General features: G+C 37.6%; 1 long non-coding RNA gene across 2 annotated transcripts in view; it reads left to right on the top strand.

Moving 5' to 3' along the window:
• The window catches only part of LOC129431495 (uncharacterized), a 41,152-nt gene that overhangs the window by 15,701 nt on the left and 5,410 nt on the right, over positions 1-20,041 (top strand). For both annotated transcript variants that reach the window (XR_012372947.1, XR_008639844.2), the window contains one exon: positions 19,912-20,015. This is a non-coding gene — a long non-coding RNA (uncharacterized lncRNA). The remainder of the gene's footprint in view (positions 1-19,911; positions 20,016-20,041) is intronic.

The following is a 20,041-nucleotide window of genomic DNA, read 5'->3' as shown; positions in this document are numbered from 1 at the left end:
AAAGGTACATATCTGTACCTAAATAGTATATACAGCAGGGCTAGTCAACGGGCATCCCTTGGGCCAAATGCGGTCGCCTGTCATCCTTATGCCAGTCATTTTGTCTGATTTTAAAATCAACATGTTACTTTAAAGCTGGCTTTAAACATGACGAATGACAGCCAATAAATTGGAAGAAGAGTCACAAAGTGGCTGTGTGAGGTGCCAACCATCTGTGCATAATTTTCGGATCGGATATAAGCTTTGGATGCGTTAAAAAAGAAAAAAACTTGTGCGATTACAACTTATTATGTGATTATTATTATTATTTACTTTATTAGTAACCTTTGGCATATATGCATAGCTATTTATTTTTTTATTCACTTGCATTCATTTATTTATTTCACTATTGTAAATAACCGTAGATCGAAGGCTCTTGCGCTGTAATGAACTTATTTGAATTAAAAAATTTTGGCACGGATTTACGATTAAATTAGATTAAAAGATTAAATGTTTCATACACTGCCACTAGGGGGCGAACTCCCCCAGTCGTGTCCGAATGTCGCGTGGAAAGGCAGTTTATAGCCTATATATTTTTTCAAATATTAAAAAAGAAAACATAAAGTGCAATTTAAGTCATTATGAGAGGACTGGCTATGTTGTGATTGCATGCATATGTTTGCTTGAAATGTAACAATTTATGAAAGTTTATGATCACTGCATTATAGCTAGTACTATACACAAATTCATGTGTTGATTATTTACACGTTTTTGTGCAGTGTTCATAGTTAAACTATTAACATTTGGCTCTTGCAATGTTAAACTACAATTGTTTTTAAAATATTTAATATTTTAACATAATATTTTAAGTTTTTTAATATATGACCTATCACAAAAAGTATCATTATAAGTTAGCCTATAACATATATAATAATATATATAATGTAAAAAATACAGGAAAAATGTTGACACAAGCTTTTGGAACGGCACTTCAGCAAATTAGTTTTACACACCATAATCGACACAATAAGGGGGCTTGTAGCAGGAATAAATATTTGCAGGGGTAACTATCTCCGACTGATGTTGCCTTTAGCGCTTTAGGATATTTAAATTAGAGGCAGTGCATCATTTTAAAGTTTGATTTAGATTTCCAGCAGCCAAATAAGTTTAGATTAAGTCAAGACTTAATAAAAGCTTTCCATTGATAAACATAATGTGAAAAAACTTCTACCATATGAATACGTTTCCATAATGCACAACCACAGTAAAAGGGTACAAAGGGGCATGGTACCCTTTCAAAAACACCTTAAAGAGTCCATGTTAGCACCTCAAAGGTACATATCTGTACCTAAATAGTATATAGAGCAGGGCTAGTCAGCTGGCAGCCTGTGGGCCAATTGCGGCCTGCCAATCATCTTTATGCCAGTCACCTTTGTCTGATTTTAAAATCAACATGTTACTTTAAAGCTGCCTTTAAACATGACAAATGACAGCCAATAAATCGGAAGAAGAGTCACAAAGGGGCTGTGTGAGGTGCCAACCATCTGTGCATAATTTTCGGATCCGATATAAGCTTTGGATGCATTAAAAAAAAACTTGTGCGACTAAAACACATACAATAATCAAAACACTGTGTGTGAGGTGAAAATGTTTAATTATTATTATTTTTTACTTTATTAGTAACCCTTAGCATATATGCATAGCTATTAATTATTTTATTAATTTGCATTCATTTATTTATTCTACCATTTATTTATTTTTACCTATTTTGGCACAGATTTACGATTAAATTGATGTTTCATACACTACCACTAGGGGGCGAACTACGACATTCGTGTCTGAATGTTGTGTGGAAAGGCAGTTTATAGCCTATATATTTTTAAAATATTAAAAAAGTAAACATAAAGTGCATTTTTAGTCATTAGGAGAGGACTGGCTATGTTGTGATTGCATGCATTTGTTTGCTTGAAATGTAACAACTTATGAAAGTGAAACAGTTATAAACAAAAGAAGTTTAATTTAGGGTTTACACCAGACGCGGTAGAGGCGGCAAGCGGGTGATTTACATGTTATGTCAATGCAAAGACGTGATTAGGCATCCTGCGGTGCGGTACGCACAGTAGGCGTGGCGCGTTTGGCCTGGAAAGCGCGGAAGGCGCGGAGCGGATGGCGCGTTCCGCGTGAATTGAGCGTTGCCGCGGGAAACGCGCGAGTTGAAAAATCTGAACTTCAGCGGATTTCCGTGCCGCGTTAACCAACCATGACCTTGCTATATTAGTGACGTGATTACAGGAAGAAAGCGGAGTCTCAGTGGAGTCGCAGAAGCACCTCCCATGATGCGAATTTCCGCGTGAATGTCGCGAATGACTAGAATTTCACGGGCGAATGAAGCGAGTAAACTCATATGTTCAAGCGTCCACATATCGCGAATAGCGTGTTTTTGACGCCTCTACCGCGGCTGGTGTGAACGCAGCATTAGCGCTCTGCATTACATTTAGTGCTGTACAAAAATACATGTTGATTACACTTTTTTACGCAGTGTTCATAGTTAAACTATTAACATCTGGCTCTTGCAATGTTAAACTGCAACTGTTTTCAAAATATTCATAAAGAAAATGAGTTTTCAGTAATTAATATATAATAAAATATTGAATACAAGATGTGTGCATCTTTTTTTATGTTTTTTAATAAATTACCTATAACAAAAAGTATCAAAACATCATACATTATACATATAATAATATATATAATAGGTAAAAGTAAAAAAATATATGAGGCAAAAATAAGGGTAAAAGTTTGGCACACATTATATTTACATTTTTAAAATCCGTCCCTCGAAGAAGAGTAGTTGAAGACCCCTTATATACAGTATTAGGACTTTTTAAAGGGTAACGTCCCAGTGATATCTTTTGTACCATTTTTTCTGAGTGTGCATAAACATGTGCAGTGACCCAAGTTGTTCCTGTCTGAGAACTATAAGAGTTGTCAAACAAGTATTGAATTGAGCACTTCACGCCTTGTATATTCTACCTAATACATTGATCGTATACCATTACTGAGGTACTGTATGTAACCTTTAGTCAAGAACAACAAAATCTACTCTAAAGAACAAACCAATCGGTGCATTTTGGTTTATTTCTTTCTACCTCTATCTTGCATCATAATGGAATTTTCCGTGAGGTGTGGAATGTGGACAGGACGGGACTTGCATTTTGTTCTGTGCTATCCTTGGAAACCTAGCTGTTAAATCCAACTCCATTTCACAGCAATGTGAATGGGCCGCGCCTCTGCTAAGAGCAGGTCTGAGACCTCAGAGCCCTGGTTTCATATGTTTTAATTATCATTGCTTCCAATTACACCACCGTAGATTTTAAACCAAAGCTTATTCATTTGTATTTTAGTGAGACAATTAACACAAATCTTTTATAGGATGTACAAATCCACCAATACAACTACAGTAAATGCTGTAACATTACCCTGCAGCGGGTTTAGATATCAAAGATTGCCCCATGCTAGATTTTAATTCCCACACATTTTTTTAAAATTAAGGTGCTTTACGATACCATTTTGGCTGAATGGTTCATTAAAGAACCTATAACACATCATGTCATTGACCCATGTGCATTTAAAAAAAAATGAACTGAAATGGTTATTCTATGTTGTGAAGAACACTTTAAGCACCTTTATTTGTAAGATTTTATGCTAAAACGTCACTCAGACCTCATTATCGTGATTGTTATTGTAGAAATTGTTTTTTAAATTTCACAGCAATCGATGCACAATAACACAAATCGCTCATTAGACAGATAGCACAAGACTAGGATCATTACAATTTAATGATCAAATCTCGCAGGCCCATGTAATCTTTAGCAGCAATAAACAAACACAACAATAGCAGGGAAATTATTTGCACTAATTTAAATCCAACACTAAGAATCAATGCACATGCAGAACAGTAGTTTGGGGAACACAAGGGACTTTGTGTAGCCTGTATTGGTTTATTAAAAAACATCTGCTGTATTTACTTTTGCACAAACTTCTTTAAAGTTTCTTTAGACTTAAAGCAGATCAAACTTTCATCTGCAGTTTTGTGAGAGTAACCATAAAAGAGAGAACACTTTGTGCCCTGAGATTGATGCAAGCTTATAGCGATTCAGACCACCTACTGTATAGTCGGAGCAGGGGTGGCGCAAGAGATGCCGGTTTTATTGTTATGGGGCCAGGGTTCAGTCTGTTATGTCACCAACCCGGACTAAAGAACAACACCCGATACATCTCTGGCTTTGTTCACCGCCTGGAGCTCTAAGCTCAGATCATGTCTAAGATCAGATCTGGTGCCTGAATGTAGCTCAGGCTGGGGGGATATTAAGCTTGCGTTGGTGTGAAAGATCTTTCCAACACTTAAGGATCAGAATTAAATGTCTAATTTTAATAGCCAGGCATTTTGCTTATTATGCTTTCTTTGCTATTATTAAGGCTTTCCCTGGCATTGTATTATACTTTGGATGCTGATAAACTGGTGCTTTACAACATATTTGTTTTTCTTAAAAGACAAGAAATGGCAAAAATATCAATCAATATTAAATGAAGGCTGTAATATTTCTACGAAATGTCAAATTGTGACATCTGTCTTATAAAACAAGTCCTGGCCATTAAATGTTTGATCTTGGACTTCAAGAAAAAACATGTATGGTAAACTTTTCCTAGTGGGCACTGGGGCAATACCCTTTAAAATGGTCCTAGTATTTACCATTATGCATACATTTGATACCCGTATGTACCATTTAGTTACAGATCTGTACCATTGAGGTCCTTATATGCACTCTTTGGTACCAGTAGGAATGTGCCTCTAAGGTACTAATATTAACTTTTTAGGTACCGACGTGTACTTTTTTGAAAAGGGTACCGCCCCAGTGACAGCTAGGGATATTTTTGCCTTTTTTTGGACAGTCCCAGTGTAATCTATGTTGTGATTGACTTGTGCTTGGGGTTAGTCAATGGGAGTCACAGTAGCGCCATCTTTTGGTGTTCATCTGAAATTGCTGTCATGGGCATTATTAAAGCTTGCTTGGGCAGAACTGAATTTGCAAACTTTGTAACACTTTTCAATATGTGACCCTGCCTGTGAAATCCGGCCTAAATCAAAAGTTTAATTTCAATTTTTGACATGACCTTACTTAGTCAATATTAAAGATATCAAGGTTATACTTTCACAGAATGTTCTTTACATTATTTATTGGGGAAAAAAAACACATTAAATCACCAAAAAGTACTTTAGCTTAGTTTACAGGCATGTATTTAATACTTTAATGTACTTAAATTTTAATGCATGTCGATTGAATTGTATACTGGCAGTCATTCTAAGTTCTCTTTTGGTTTTGTGTCCTTTTTTTCTTACATACCAATTTGTTAGTGCGAAATAATTAATAGCTTATGTAGTCTTTGGCTATTCTTATACGCAAGTTCGCTTCTGGTCCAAAACTGAGCATCAGTCAGACAAATCACCATGATTTTCAATGTTTTCGTAAATATTGTCTGAATAGACTTTTTGCTAAATGACAGACAGCGAGCTTGTTTCTTTCTAAGGAAGAAATGACGAGTTAATGAGTACGGAGGAAATCGCTCTCCTTACAGTTGCCATAGCTTCAGAGCCAGATGATTTCTCCTTTTAGAGATGTTTTATAATGCGAAGTCTGTTCTAATTAGAAGCAGATAATTTCTCTTGTACTAATTGTAGTCTCTAGTAATTAATAAGAGTTACTTTAGAGACAGCTACTCAGAGATTTGTTTAATATGGTGGCCATTAACAAACTTGAAAGCGGAGTTTCAAACTAACAAGTTAGTTTACTTACAGCCTCTAATTTAAGTCCCCGTCTGTGGTATCTGATATATAGGATTTGCCTCCGGCCTTTCCATCAAGCTTGCAGCTAATCAGCAACATTAATTCTGCTGCATCTGGCCCTTTAATTGAGCTTTCTGTTGTCCTAAGGAAATGGATGTCACTTAGTAAAGTGTGTCTTAAAGTCCCTGTAAAGCCAATCTTGAAAATTGTTTATAACACATTTTGCTGAAAGATGGCATAAAGACTGTAAACTATGTAGTATTGATTTGATTGAGTTTTTCATCATTTCTAAGTTCAAGCTTTTAAGAGGGCCTAAAATGGTGTCTCGATGGCGCACTTGAGCCACCACGAATGGCTCCGCCCCTAACACAGTCGCAAGGGTACGTTCAGGTTGTAGCTTTTTTTTGAAAGTTGAAAGAGACGACAGCTCTCAGTGGTCATAGTTTCAAAAGCAAGCATTTGACGCACGTCAGAGGCAAAATCTGCTTCTTGTGGTAGGGGCAAGTGCTATGCGGTTGTCTGTTTGCAAGATGGCTAATGTTGATTGTGCATTTATCGAGAGAGTTACCGGTTTGTATTTGGTCATCTTACTATAGGGGGAAAATAAACGGCGCGGGTCGATAAACGTCACATGACTCGAAAGTGAAATGTGTTACAACTTACCAGGTTGCCCAATGTCTTCACTGACACTCTTCCAAGTGAGGTCCTTTTTATTCCTGTCGCTATAGAAATAAGAACTTGTGTCGTATAGCTCCCGGTGACTGCTCACGGACAATATCAAGCGTTCCTTCATGTTGAATGAGTGACTCCAGGCGGGGCTGCCTCCACAGCAGCAAGCAAGCTCCTGATTGATTAACGTGGTGCAAAAATCTGCCAAAGTTCAAATTTTTCAACTCAGGCGTCAGCCGGAAATTCGTGTCAAGCGCAAAAAGCACAAAAAGCACATTCGCGCATACCGCGTGTACCGCGGCAGGCGCTCAATTCGCGGCATTCGTGCGAACTAGACGTGCGAATGAGGCAGAAACGCCTCTATCGCGCTGCGCTAAGCGCCTCATTCACGCCGCAAGACCTCCATATGCGGGTCAACGCGTCTTCACATTCACTTAACGTTAAAATCACTCGCGCTTGACACCTCTACCGCGGCTGATGTAAACTCAGCATTAGACTTTAAAGCATCCATAATGCTACGTACACACCAAACGCGGGGCAACGCTTTACTTGCTCTAGATTACTTCATGTCATGTCAAGTTTTTGGCGTTTGAGCAGAATAGCAAGTGTTTTCGCGGCAAACGCGCCGCCCATATTGCATCATTCGCTTCGCCCCGCGCGAGGCACGGCTGATTGCGTCTTTGCATTGACTTTGTATGTAATCTACTCACGCAAATCATTGAACTCGCGCTTGGTGTGTATCCCCCATAACACACGTTGTCTCTGTCTATCTGATGTTAATCTGGAGTACCTATAGAGAAGTATTACATCCTTCATAAATGCGAAGATATCTTTAGTTTTATCAGATTTATAAAAGACAGATTAGCTTTACCGATTCTTTCCGATAATGTACGAAAAAATGTGAAAGGAGGAGTTACGAACTGCGGGAGGAGCGAGTCACGAGTCAACACTTTATACAACACTGACTGGATAACATGATTCACTACATGTTCGTGTTGTTTATATAATATGCACGCAGCTATTTCCAACATGACACTGAAGTCTTACTTTCCGCATGCAACTCATGAACCGGTTGGGATTTTTTAACGAAATCCAGCGTTGAACAAACACACACTCAAAACTTTGCTGCTACTATGGATAAACAAACTATATCCATTGTTTCCATAAGGCTGGCTTTCTTCTCCTTACACCAAAAAACACACTTCTTCTTTCATGCCATAGTTGAGTCTTGATACAAAACAAAGCTTAAAAAGAAGTGATATGTATAGCTTACCCCTGATACATCAGCTGGACCCATATTCGGAAAAAACTTTTCGAAACTTGTACGAACTCTGGTGAAGTGCATTCGGCACAGAAATACTCTATAACACGTCCAACTTTTTGACACTTTGCCTATGAGGAAACCAACTCTTAAACTGTGTTAATGAGACAGAATGCATGAAGTACCGTTGAATCCCCCTTTTAAGCATTTTCTAAAAAGATGAGATCCAGTCGGTTGCATTATGGGATCCATAAACTAGAACTTTTGCATGGCCAGTACACAAGGGCAAATTAAAAGTAATATGGTGCTGAAACCAAGCATACCTCAAGCCACCGTTGTCATACCTTTATACTGCTGATTACATCACTTGCTAGCATCACTTCCTCCTGCTCTGTTTATTGCTCTCAGCTTCAGCGGTGAAGCTTAGAGAAACTCGGCCAGCATGCCTCCAAAAACACTAGAGGAGATTAGCCTCCATTTTCTACTCAATCAGCTCCCGCTTTGTCCAGACTCTGACATGTAATTTGATTTCATCTTTGCCCCACGCTGGCGTGCTCGCACCTGAAGCCTGCCTCCAATTAAGATGGAGAAGCCGGGGACGCGGCGAGCAAGCAGACTAAGAATTATGAGATTTCACAGCGTGTTCCAGCTTGGCCAAAATCCCTTCCTCTCTACAATTACGAGTGCTACCTTCTTGTTCATCTGCTTGATGGTGGCACTTTCAGCACGCAGTGTTAATGAGAGCGCATGAATAAAGAATAAGACGGATGCTACTAATCCTGAAAAAAAAAACTAATCAGCTATTCAGAAGCGAGACAGAGAGGGAGAATCTCTTGATTGCTTTTGCCTGCAATCAACAAAAACACAGAGATGCCAGTGAGTCAGATATTGAGTGATTGTTCCGGACCTGCTGCTAATGAGAGATTTTCTCTCTCCAAGCAGAAACCGAGAATACAAGAACAAAAGAAGGGGAGGGCTTGTTGTTAAGACCACTTAGCTGAAGAGTTGCCGCATGCCGTTGTGTGAAAAATATTGATGTTTCTCTTTTGGTATGCTTTTATATAGAGCAAGATAATTTTATCTTGAAGTAGGCTAATCGGTTATATTGTTTATGCATTGCATTACATAAACCAGTGTTTCTCAATTACAGTACTCGCACCCCCTCAGAAAAGTTTTTGATGTCTCTCTCTCGCTGCATCCGAAAACTGCATACTGTGATAGTACATCCTGAATTAGTTATCAACTGTAGGAAAACAAATATTATGGAAGTATTGTGATAAATGATGGTTCCAAAAGGCAATAAATCCATTTGGACTAATTTGGGTAAAAACGTGTTTTCTATACCAAGAAAGTGACAAGACGAAAACCACTATTTTCTGTTACAAACTTTCACATAGCATGTTTAGGTTATAATAACATTAAAAATTCAAATCCATAATTTGATTTTCAAAGATTTATTATGAAAACGGATTATTTTTTCCGCAAAATGAAATAAATTATGTTTTTTTTCCAAAATGCTATTGAATCAATATATAAATGTGCATTCATCTTTGCCATGTTATATTCATTTAGTTTAGGACTTCGTTGCTGAACTTTTTTGACAGCAATCAGCTGTAAAATGTTTTGGTCCTGCTCGATTTTCGTTTATTTGGAGTAAAATATTATACATAAAAAGTTTTTCATGAGATCCCCTGGGCTCAATGTATTAGCTTGATGCTGTTGGGAGAACAAGCAACGGCCAACATTTTTCTGTCGCCCGAGTGGCTTACGTTTCTTTCCCACCACAGAAAACCACCACAGGTTTAGCAATGCCATCAAAAGTAGTATTTTGTTTTTGTTTGTTTGTTGATCACGAAGTACAAATTAGATGAGGAAAACTAGGATTCGTGTGTATTCAATGCGCCATCATTGTTGTTTACAATGCGTGGAATGGTGCACTGCCAGTGGGGTATGAAACCGTTACATTGCAAAAAATTATTTTCAAGAAAAAAAATTCTTAGTATTTTTGTCTTGTTTTCAGTAAAAATATCTAAAAATTCTTAAATTAAGATGCTTTTTCTTGATGAGCAAAACGACCCAAGAAATAAAGTCTAGTTTTTTAGACCAAAAATATCCATTTTAAGTGATTTTGTGCATAAAATAAGCAAAAAAAAAAAAAAAACTGCCAATGGGATAAGCAAAAAAAAAAACTTGAAAATTTTTCATAAACACTAAATTCAAGAAAATTCAAGAAAAATGTGCTTACTCCATTGGCAGATTTTTTTGCCTGTTTTATGCACAAAATCACTTAAATTGGATATTTTTTTTTTCTTGAAAATCATTTTTTGCAGTGTACATTCTTTTTTTCTTGAATTAAGTGTTATTTTTTTCCTATCCCATTCGCAGATTTTTCTTTTTTTTTGAGCACAAATTTACTTAAATTTGATATTTTTTGTTTAAAAACTGGAATTATTTTCTAAGGTCATTTTGTTCATCAAGAAAATATATCTTGATTAATTCTTTCCATGCCAGCATTTAAAAAAAATGTTGCCAGCCAGCGCCAGCATTTTTCATGATTTTCACAAAGTTTAATGCCTTCCAGAAAATGTTCTTCTTAAAATATCTAAACATACAATATATCAAATAAAAGAACAGACCCTCTGCTTATAAACAACAACAACAACAACAAAACATTTTCATCCTACCTTTATTAGTTTTCTTTTTATCACCTCTCAAATTTAGGCTTCTTTAAAAACACAAAATTTTGAGCAAAAAGCTGAGATAATTCAATTTTGTGAAGGACTTTTGATAGAGATCAGATGCAGAGCGATCTTTAAAACAGGCGTAACTTTAGGGTTGTATAAGTTGCGGAAGTGTTAATAGTGGTATTGCAGAAAGCCGTAAATTCTCGTCATTGGCAGGGAAGCGTTTTCTCTTAATTGACGAGATAATTTGTCAATGGCGAAGAAAGAGTTAAGAATTTTCGTACTAAAAATCAAGATAATAATAATAATTAAGAAAGTATTTTTGTACCCATGTTGACAGGTATAGCCATAGGCTACAAATTAGTTTTCCTTTATACTTTTGTGTCTACGTTCACGTCAACATGCAAATAAACATGCAGGCCGCTAGTAGACAATGGCTGTTTCTCAATTCCAAGAACGCAAAGAACGGACTTGCGTCCTCGTGGAGATCGGTCTTGCCAGGCGACCTTGGAAGAACGAACTCGGAAGTTTTGCCGCAATGACTTCTGGGGCGTAAAGCGATTTCAGCAAGTCTGCACTCGATGCATCCTCGATATCAAGAACACATCCGGGTATTTTCATGCGTCCTCTGTCCTTGCGTTCTTGAGAATTGGAATTGAACTTCGACCATTAATGATGACGTAGAGCGAGGACACGAGGACGCAAGATCGCTGAAGAACGCATATTGAGAAACAGCCAATGTCCATGGGCATGTTACTGGAGTAACAGGCAAAAGCCAAAGAAATGGCATGTTGTGTACGTTTTTGGAGAAGCATCAGCAGTGATGATGGTAAATAGACACCAAACTTTTGTTACAACTTAAGTTGCTACCCAACTAAAGTCCATTTATGTTTTTACTATTGCAAGCAAAAATGCGTATGAAGAAAACAACAGATTTTTTTTGAAGTGAGAAGTGGTTTCAGCAGGCCAATCACAGCGCTTGTTGTCCGTGTAGATTTGACGCATTTGCTGCGTCCGAAACTGCCTACTCCAAAACTATACAGTAGGTAAAAAGCAGTAGGTGAAGCTACTAGTATGTCTGAATTTATAGTATTCGAAAAACAGTATGCGATTTACCCGGATGACCTACTACTTCCAGCAAGGTCATACTATATAGCAGTGGTTCTCAAACTTTTTCAGCATGCGGCCCCCTTTGTGTATGGAGCATTCCTTCGCGGCCCCCCCCAAAGAAAATTTATGACAAAAACAGTTCGAAAAATTCACATTTTAATTAAACACAACATAAAATTATACAAAGTAGTGCTGCCTTGTTTTTTTAGGTTTAATTTCACAGAATTCATGATAAATTAATGTATTTTATAAAAATGTCATAAAACTGGGGCCCCCCTGGCACCATCTCGCGGCCCCCCTGGGGGCCCCGGACCCCAGTTTGAGAACCACTGCTATATAGTACCTACAGTTTTAACAATAAGGTACCTAATGTATGTACTTCATCTTATTCAGTTCCTAATGTCACAGATTTCGGACACAAGGGAGAGTTACATTTCTGGAGAGGTGTGCGTAAAACTATGCAGAGCTACGCCCAACGGTGCAATAATATAAATTTAGGCCTGCGACTCCTTGGGGTCTGGGAAATGGCTTGTGTACTTTTAAGGGTAAGAGTATTTTATGAACTGTCTAATAAAAGGGATTATAGCACCAGGATATAGTTATATGATCAATATTTTAATTGTAATCAACATTATATAGCTATTATATTGGTTGTACAATTGCACAAACAAGAATAAGGATTTATGCAATTCTTGGAACTCTTTGCCTTACGATCCAAAGAGCTTATTTGGGGCACATTTATTTCAAGGTTACTGTCCTGTTTGTCTGTAAAGAGGAGGATTATGTTACATACAGTATCTGTATTGTGAAGGAGGGATGGAATTAGGTCCCTTCATCGCATTCGGTTTTTCACCCTCGAATGGCGACTTTTTGCCAGCGCTGCAGAAAATTGTATTCTGCGCAACTTTTGAAAGATACAAATGCTGCGTGCTCTCAGTTTTTCTTCATAAGACCAGAAAGGGAGAGAGTTCTTAGGAGGTATTTTCCCCAGGCTGCAGGAGACACATAAAAACGAATGATGGCAATATTAGCTTGGCAACTGGGCTGGTGTTATTGCGTTTTTATGCGCCTGGGGAAATCACCCTGTCTGTGGCAGCAGAAAATGATTATTGAGAGCTAATAGGGTGAAATGTTTAATATAAAGGATAGAACAGACGAAATCATTCACTGCTCCGTGGGGAGCAAATTAAGAAGGAGAGATTGTGAAGGTGTGCAGCAATGTGCTGGAAAGATGGCGCTTATTACTGCAGTGGCAGTTGTTGAAGCTTCACACGAGCAAAAAACAGAGAAACAATTGGATGACAGAAGCTAAGGATGCTGACTGTCCAAGCCTCTTAGTCATTTTGTTATGCTAAGCAACCCCAGAGTTGTAGGTAAATTTGATGGTTGCTATCCCTATAATACCTGCAAAGGTCAAGAAGTTAGGGTTTTATTTATAACAACCATGTGAGCATAATGTTCCTTATTTCTTTTATCTTCCATAATGATGCCCAAAGTATACAAGTAGCATCATGATTGCTATTTGAAGTAATGTGCCTGTAAACATCTAGACAAACATCTGTTTTAGTAGCAGAATCGCTGTAAAAAAGCACAGGAGATCTAATCAGCTTTGCTAATGATATTGTTAATCTTTTTGCCACCTGTGCCGTGTTTACCCCATTCGCAATTTGCGACTTATTGATCTTTTTCTCCCTTGCCAAATATTTTATTTTTTCACTACATTCTGTCTATTTTCCTGCTATTTTTCTTACGTGAGGACCTTTTTTTTTTCTTCCATGTGGTCTTGTCAATCTAGTTTTCCGTCTCCCTCTGTGTCTCATCATGATATTTCTGATTCGTGATTCGGTTCCCCAGTGTAAGGATTGCCAAAATATTTTCTTGTGTAATTTCTGCTGTGTTTTTACACCTGTGCTCTCAGCGTGGATGTCATTTTCCATCACCAACTGACAGAGTAAAATGACATTTTTTTTTGTCGAGGGGTTGATATTATGAACTGGTGCTGTACCAGCACAATGAATCTTCAGAATGGTTTAAAAACGCAAACATTGGGAGTACATTTTTACTATATATTTACTATAGTATAGTAGTCTTTTGTGAGGAGTAGGCTGATAAGTACCAGATACTTAAACAACTTAAGACGTAATAGTACGTGTAGTCCTCCTGGTGGATCCGAAGGCTTAAAGGTGCTCTAAGCGAATTGACGCGTTTTAGACCATAAAACATTTTTTGTTACATACAGCAAACATCTCCTCACTATCTGCTTGCTTCCTGTCCGCTGATCAAACTGTAAAAAACGCGATCTCTGTAAACAGCCCAGGCTCCACAAACTGCAATAATAACAAACTGGCCAAACCTACACCAGAAACCATAACAAAGTATTCTAACCAATAAATGCCAAGAAGGATTTGAGGGTGGGGTTTGGGCGCGTTCATGAAAGCATGGAAGGAAGGGGGAGGGGGAGGAGTTAACTACGCTCAGTTTGTTTTAAAACACATTTCAAAAATCAACACACAGATTCGCTTAGAAAGCCTTTTTTTAGAACGTGTGCATTTTTTTTTTCAGTTATACCATGGCCTGTTAAATGCTTTATTTTAATTGGTCAAATGTTCCACAGGTACCCCAGAAAATAAGTCTAGTTTTTAGACCAAAAATACCGAATTCAAGTGATTTTGTGCACACAACAAGCAACAACAAAAAAATCTGCCAAGGGGGTAAGCACATTTTTCCTGAATTTAGTGTTTAAGAAAAATTTTCAAGATTTATTTGCTTACCCCATTGGCAGATTCTTTTGCTTGTTTTATGCACAAAATCACTTGATATTTTTGGTCTAAAAACTAGATTTATTTTCTTGGGTCGTTTTGTTCATCAAGAAAAATATTAAATACATCTAAGAATTTTTTGATATTTTTACTGAAAACAAGACAAAAATACTAAGACAATTTTTTCTTGAAAATCAATTTTTGCAGTGTATGCATTATTTTTCAATAAACACACACCTGATCTGTCAAATGTCTTTAAGGAAAACACCACCGTTTTTCAATATTTTAGTATGTTCTTACCTCATCTTAGATGAATTAATACATACCTATTTTTTTCAATGCGTGCTTTGAATCTTTGAACAGTGTCTCGTGAATGTGTTAGCATTTAGCATAGCCCCATTCATTCCTTAGGATCCAAACAGGGATGAATTTAGAAGCTACCAAAAACTTTCAAGTTTTCCCTATTTTAAACGGTTACATGAGTAGTTACACAAGTATGGTGCCACAAAATAAAATGCGGTGATTTTTTTGACTACTCCCCTCTCGCTCAAATTTTCGTCAATATTACTGCACCTGAGGTGGAAGTGCTGCAAACTAAGTGCTCTTTCACAATACAATATACAGTAGTTCTCATTTCTTATCTGATTAAAAAATCGCTATGTTTATGGAAGTGTTTGCTGGCTTCTAAATTCATCCCTGTTTGGATCCTAAGGAATGAATGGGGCTAGGCTAAAAACTAACACATTCACAACGCATTGTACAAAGATTCAGTGAACGCATTGAAAAAGATAGGTATGTATTTATTTGTCCAAGTTGAGGTAAGAACATAGTTAAATATTGAAAAACTGTGGTGTCTTCCTTTAGCCACACAGGTGCAATGTCACATAAGCAGTTTTAAAATGAGGCCTATCTAAAGCACCCGATAGCCTCCGTAATACATGAAAATGTGTTCCCATCAACGTGAGCCACTGCTCTGTTGACTGTTCTGTAATTCAAATGTCAATTCAGACCCAAGTGTTCAATTCTCTTCTCAAACCTGCATCTTATGTTTTAATGCATCAACACAGTCCCTTCCTGCACTGCACTTGTCCCACGGTGGATCTTATTCTTATTGACCTTCCGTAGGAGATGCCCTCTGTCCTTCTACCAAAAAGCAGGTAGAGAGGCATGGAGAAGCAGAAATGGGAGGGAGGGATGCATAATCATCAGGTCTCAGGGGACATTCTGCAGGTGTGCTCATCTGCTCATTCGCAGAGAGAGAGAGAGAGAGAGAGAGAGAGAGAGAGAGAGACCCAGTTCCCCTCTGCTTCATTGAAGGGCAGCCAAGAAGTCTACAAAACAAATGCAGGAAAGTATGGATTGGCTGTGATCATGTTGACAGCAGCCTGCATTATCACAATAGCAAGGATGAACATGTGCTAAATAATTCCACGTCATTTTGAAAAGGTCACATGAAATTAATTTACTCAAAAGTATATATTGACATACAACCACTTTTTTGTTGTGTTGTATAGTCAATACAGTAATATAGTAAATTTTACTATGGCCTGCTGGCATACACGGCATAATTCTTACAGTTTATCTTCAAAAGATCATCGTAATGCCTGACACTACAGTATCCATGGTGATTAAAAAGGTAAGTGAGCTCTTTGTATTACCTTCAGTAAACTTTTGGGCTCTGTCCCTGAGACCTCACAGTGTCGTCCTGAGCTAGGGTTGTACACTGTCAGATGTAAAATGGTAGTGAACTCAGAGCTGATAGGTGAGATGACGGCTGAACTGCAGTGTGAGGTCTTTCCATTTATGCTCTGTTAGTCTTTGGCTCTCAGGTACACAAGGTATCTGTCAAAATCCATTTTTTTCTGGTGTTGACTGCGCTGTACAGGACGTTAGCTACAGGTCCTTGCTTTCAGGGGCATATTGAAAGTACACTCTTGTAGAAATTTATTTTCTTAGTACAACTATTTCCACCTTCTCTTTGACCCATATGCTAAATTTACACATCATGTACTGCTAGGCATCACTACTGCAAAAACGGGCTGTACTATACATTTCCGTATAAGTGCTCACTGTTATGAATAACTATCTACATAATGTGACAGGAGGCGGGTTACATGAGCATCACTCTCTGCACTTCCATTGGTAGTCTTTGCATACATTTACTGCATATTTGCATAAAGCTAAACTCCGGTTATCTTTCCCAAAGGACATTTTCTTGCTTAGACTTGATTTTTTTGTAGCTCAGGAGGTTTTTAAGTTGTTTACGTATCAATCAAGTCCCAGATTGTAGGTAACGTAGCTCATATAATTGGTAATATTTTTTAGGCTGTGTCTGAAATAGCTCCCTAAACCCTTAAAGGCGGAGTCCATGATGTTTGAAAGCCAATGTTGATATTTGAAATCACCTAAACAAACACGCCCCCTACCCCAATAGAATCTGGACCTTCTGTTGATAGACCCGCCCCACACATACGCAACCCGGCATTTGATTTGATTTGATTGGCTATAAGTGTATTTTGGTAGTTGGCCCGTCTCCTTTTCCAAACCGTTTTTCAAACATCGTGGACTCCGCCTTTAAGTAGTGCACTATTTGAGGGGGCAGCCATTTGTCGAGTGCACTTATTTAATCCCATAATGCACTGCAATAATGAGTGTACAACTGATGTACACTCAACGCATAGCCACTACCTGTTTAAGTGGACTATATTAGCAAACTAATGTAGGGGATGAGAGTATATGGATGAGGCTATTTCTGACACTGTCCCAGTGTCATCTAAAACTCTATACGAGGCATCATACTATATGCGATTACTGTGGTCTGTAAGCTTTTAAAGGAGACATATCATAAAAAATCTGACTTTTTCCATGTTTAATTGCTATAATGGGTCCCCAGCGCTTCTATCAACCTAGAAAATGTGAAAAAGATCAACCCAGTAACTTAGTTTTGGTAAACTATTCTCTGCAAGCATGTGAAAAAATAGGTCATTGAAATTCGTCTCCCCCTGTGATGTCAGAAGGGGATAATACCGCCCCTTAATCTGCCCTATCCAACCACGACACTGCCATTTAGTGCAGAGATCAGCTCATTTGCATTAAAAAGGAGACACCAAAAACACACGCACATTTTTGCTTACACTTGCAAAGTGGCAATTTTAACATGCTATTATAAATGATCTATATGGTATTTTGAGCTAAAACTACACATACATACTCTGGAGACACCAAAGATTTATTTTACATCTTAAAAAAGTGTCCCCTTTAAAATGTACTACTTTAAGTTACTTTGTAAGACAGGGAACACACATATACTGATAAAACTGTATACTTGTAAGTAGTTTTGGATAAAAGTGGCAAATGCATAAATATAAATGCAAGAATAGAATAGGTTGTTTTGCTGCTGTATTTTTTTATGCAAGTTATCTCGGTTTTGACCCGGTTAACCTCTTCACTTTTAAAACCCATGTAATGTACAGTAGCAGGAGTGTTGATTGTACTGTAGAAAAGTTTGTTGATGCGTACATGCTTGATGTTAGTATTTGAATGTCAGTTTCTGAATTATCTGTGTAATGTGTCTTTGTAGTACATTGAACTCCTCTTTTATACAAGCAAGGCAAATCCTGTTTTCCATGATTTGACCCTTTTAAAAAGGGGAAATCATGTTATTACAGTTACTTAAGCCTTGCTTCTTACTACAGTGGTCAGGCTGAAGGACAAATTTGCCCCCCTAATGTATTATTAATCCTATTTATCAATGCTGTTCTTTTCGGTGCAATGACATGTAGAAGATTTTCATAAAAGTCAAAGTACAAAAGCATGAGCTCAAATCACAAGACCAAAAAATGTTAGATTAGCGCTATAGATTAGATTGAGAATGCAACATGCATCTGATGATAAATTTAGCATTTCACATAGCGGTGAATGATCCATGATCGCCGTCTATCCTTGTCTTTAGGAAACCAAAACATTTGCTATTTTCAGGGAGGTATTTGTTCCAAAGTTTTAGTTTAACCACTATCCAGGCCATTAAACAAAAAGTGACCGGAGGTTAAGTGCTGTCCAGACGCGTAATTGCGTATGCGTCTGATGAAACCGTCTATTACAGGGGTCTAGGGATGGGACGGTATGAAAATTTCATATCATGATTATAGTGACCAAAGTTATCACGGTTATCAATATTATCATGGTTTTGTTAAAATAAGATGGAAATGTTCAAAAAGAAGATACACACAAAACATTTTTAAAACGTTTTATTTTTGAAAATCACAATTTAATATTTCATGTCCCTGAAATTATTTCTGTGGTAAAAAATAAATAAGTCTAATACGTTTACCGTGAATGAATACAATATATTATCACTTAAATTACTTCTTGTGCCAAAAACTATGTTGGATGTGCGCCTGCATCAAACTGATTCTGGCTGGACAGGATTTACCGCGAGTTTTCAAAATCACGGTAATCAAACACGGTTGTAATGATAGGTTGTAATGATAATTAAATTTTAAACAACAATACTAATCGTCGGGACATTTTTCGTGGTTAACCATGAAACCGGTAATCGTCCCATCCCTACAGGGGTCTCAAACTGGCTTGGGGCCATTTCTGAGATGGACAAACGTGGACATCACATTTTTTGTTGTTTGCACCATATACTTAAAGGTATAGCGGAGGATTTTCTCGAAATTTAGAAAAGAACTGCCTTCTCCACTTTTTTAAAAATGCAATTGGACAACACTCCTGATTGACAACTAGGAGGACCAATAGTCTTAATGATCCACCCAGAAAAAGAAAATCCCCTGGAATACCTTTAATTACACAAACATGGACAGATAGACTGCTTCATGTTATAAAATTTTTTTGGTTATTATATTTATTGGTTCTTCCTAACCCCAAAATAGCAGAAATCTGAAAAAAAAACCACAAACCAAAACTCGGGTCTTAGGAGGTTAACATAAAAAAACACTGGTCAGCTTACTTTTGAAAGACTTTCCACTGGGTACACTATGTTGTACCGATACTTTTTTTAGTACCACCTCGGTTGGGGTTCCAAGCGAGCTGAACTGATACTAAAACATGAGATGAAAACATTGTAGATCACTGATCACAGTATCAATGATAACCGCAATATTAGCTTTACCTGCGTGCTTGCGCTAGGAGGGCCGCAAATGGAGTTTGAGACCACTGGTCTATTAACAAAACTGAAAAAAATCTGCTTAGGTTCAAGCTAATGTTGAAGAGTAACTAAACCCCTGGTCAGAGACTGACTTACGCCACGCGGTACCGCAACATCCAATAGGAAAATTCAACTGCAGTAGCCACCATTCAACCTGAAGAGGGCAGCACTCAGACGTTTTTACACCATACATTGTAGCATTGAAACCCTTTATACCCAAATGTCAAAAAAGTTACTAAAATCAATGAACAGCACTAATAAAGCCCCATTCTTACAGATCATTAACTAAAAAAAGTTGGTTTAGGGTTTAGTTACTCTTTAACGATATAATAGCAGTTCTGTCTTCAACATAGAAGTCTTTATCCAGTATAATGTTATTGTTAAGCATTTAAGTGGCATTAAGTTCATTTATTCTTAACATATTTTTATTTTTATAGTCATAGGCTAAAACTGCAACAGCGGTTTCCAGATGGTTCCTAGGGATTCAACCTAGTATCACTCTGTCATCCAAAGAAACCCTTGAAGCACCCTTGAGCCCAAGGTGAGTGGTGATTTGTGTCGGGGACT

The sequence above is a fragment of the Misgurnus anguillicaudatus genome, chromosome 13 (assembly GCF_027580225.2).
Source record: "Misgurnus anguillicaudatus chromosome 13, ASM2758022v2, whole genome shotgun sequence".
NCBI lineage: Eukaryota > Metazoa > Chordata > Actinopteri > Cypriniformes > Cobitidae > Misgurnus > Misgurnus anguillicaudatus.
Note: the sequence above shows the minus strand (reverse complement) of the source record. Positions and strands in the feature narration are given on the sequence as shown.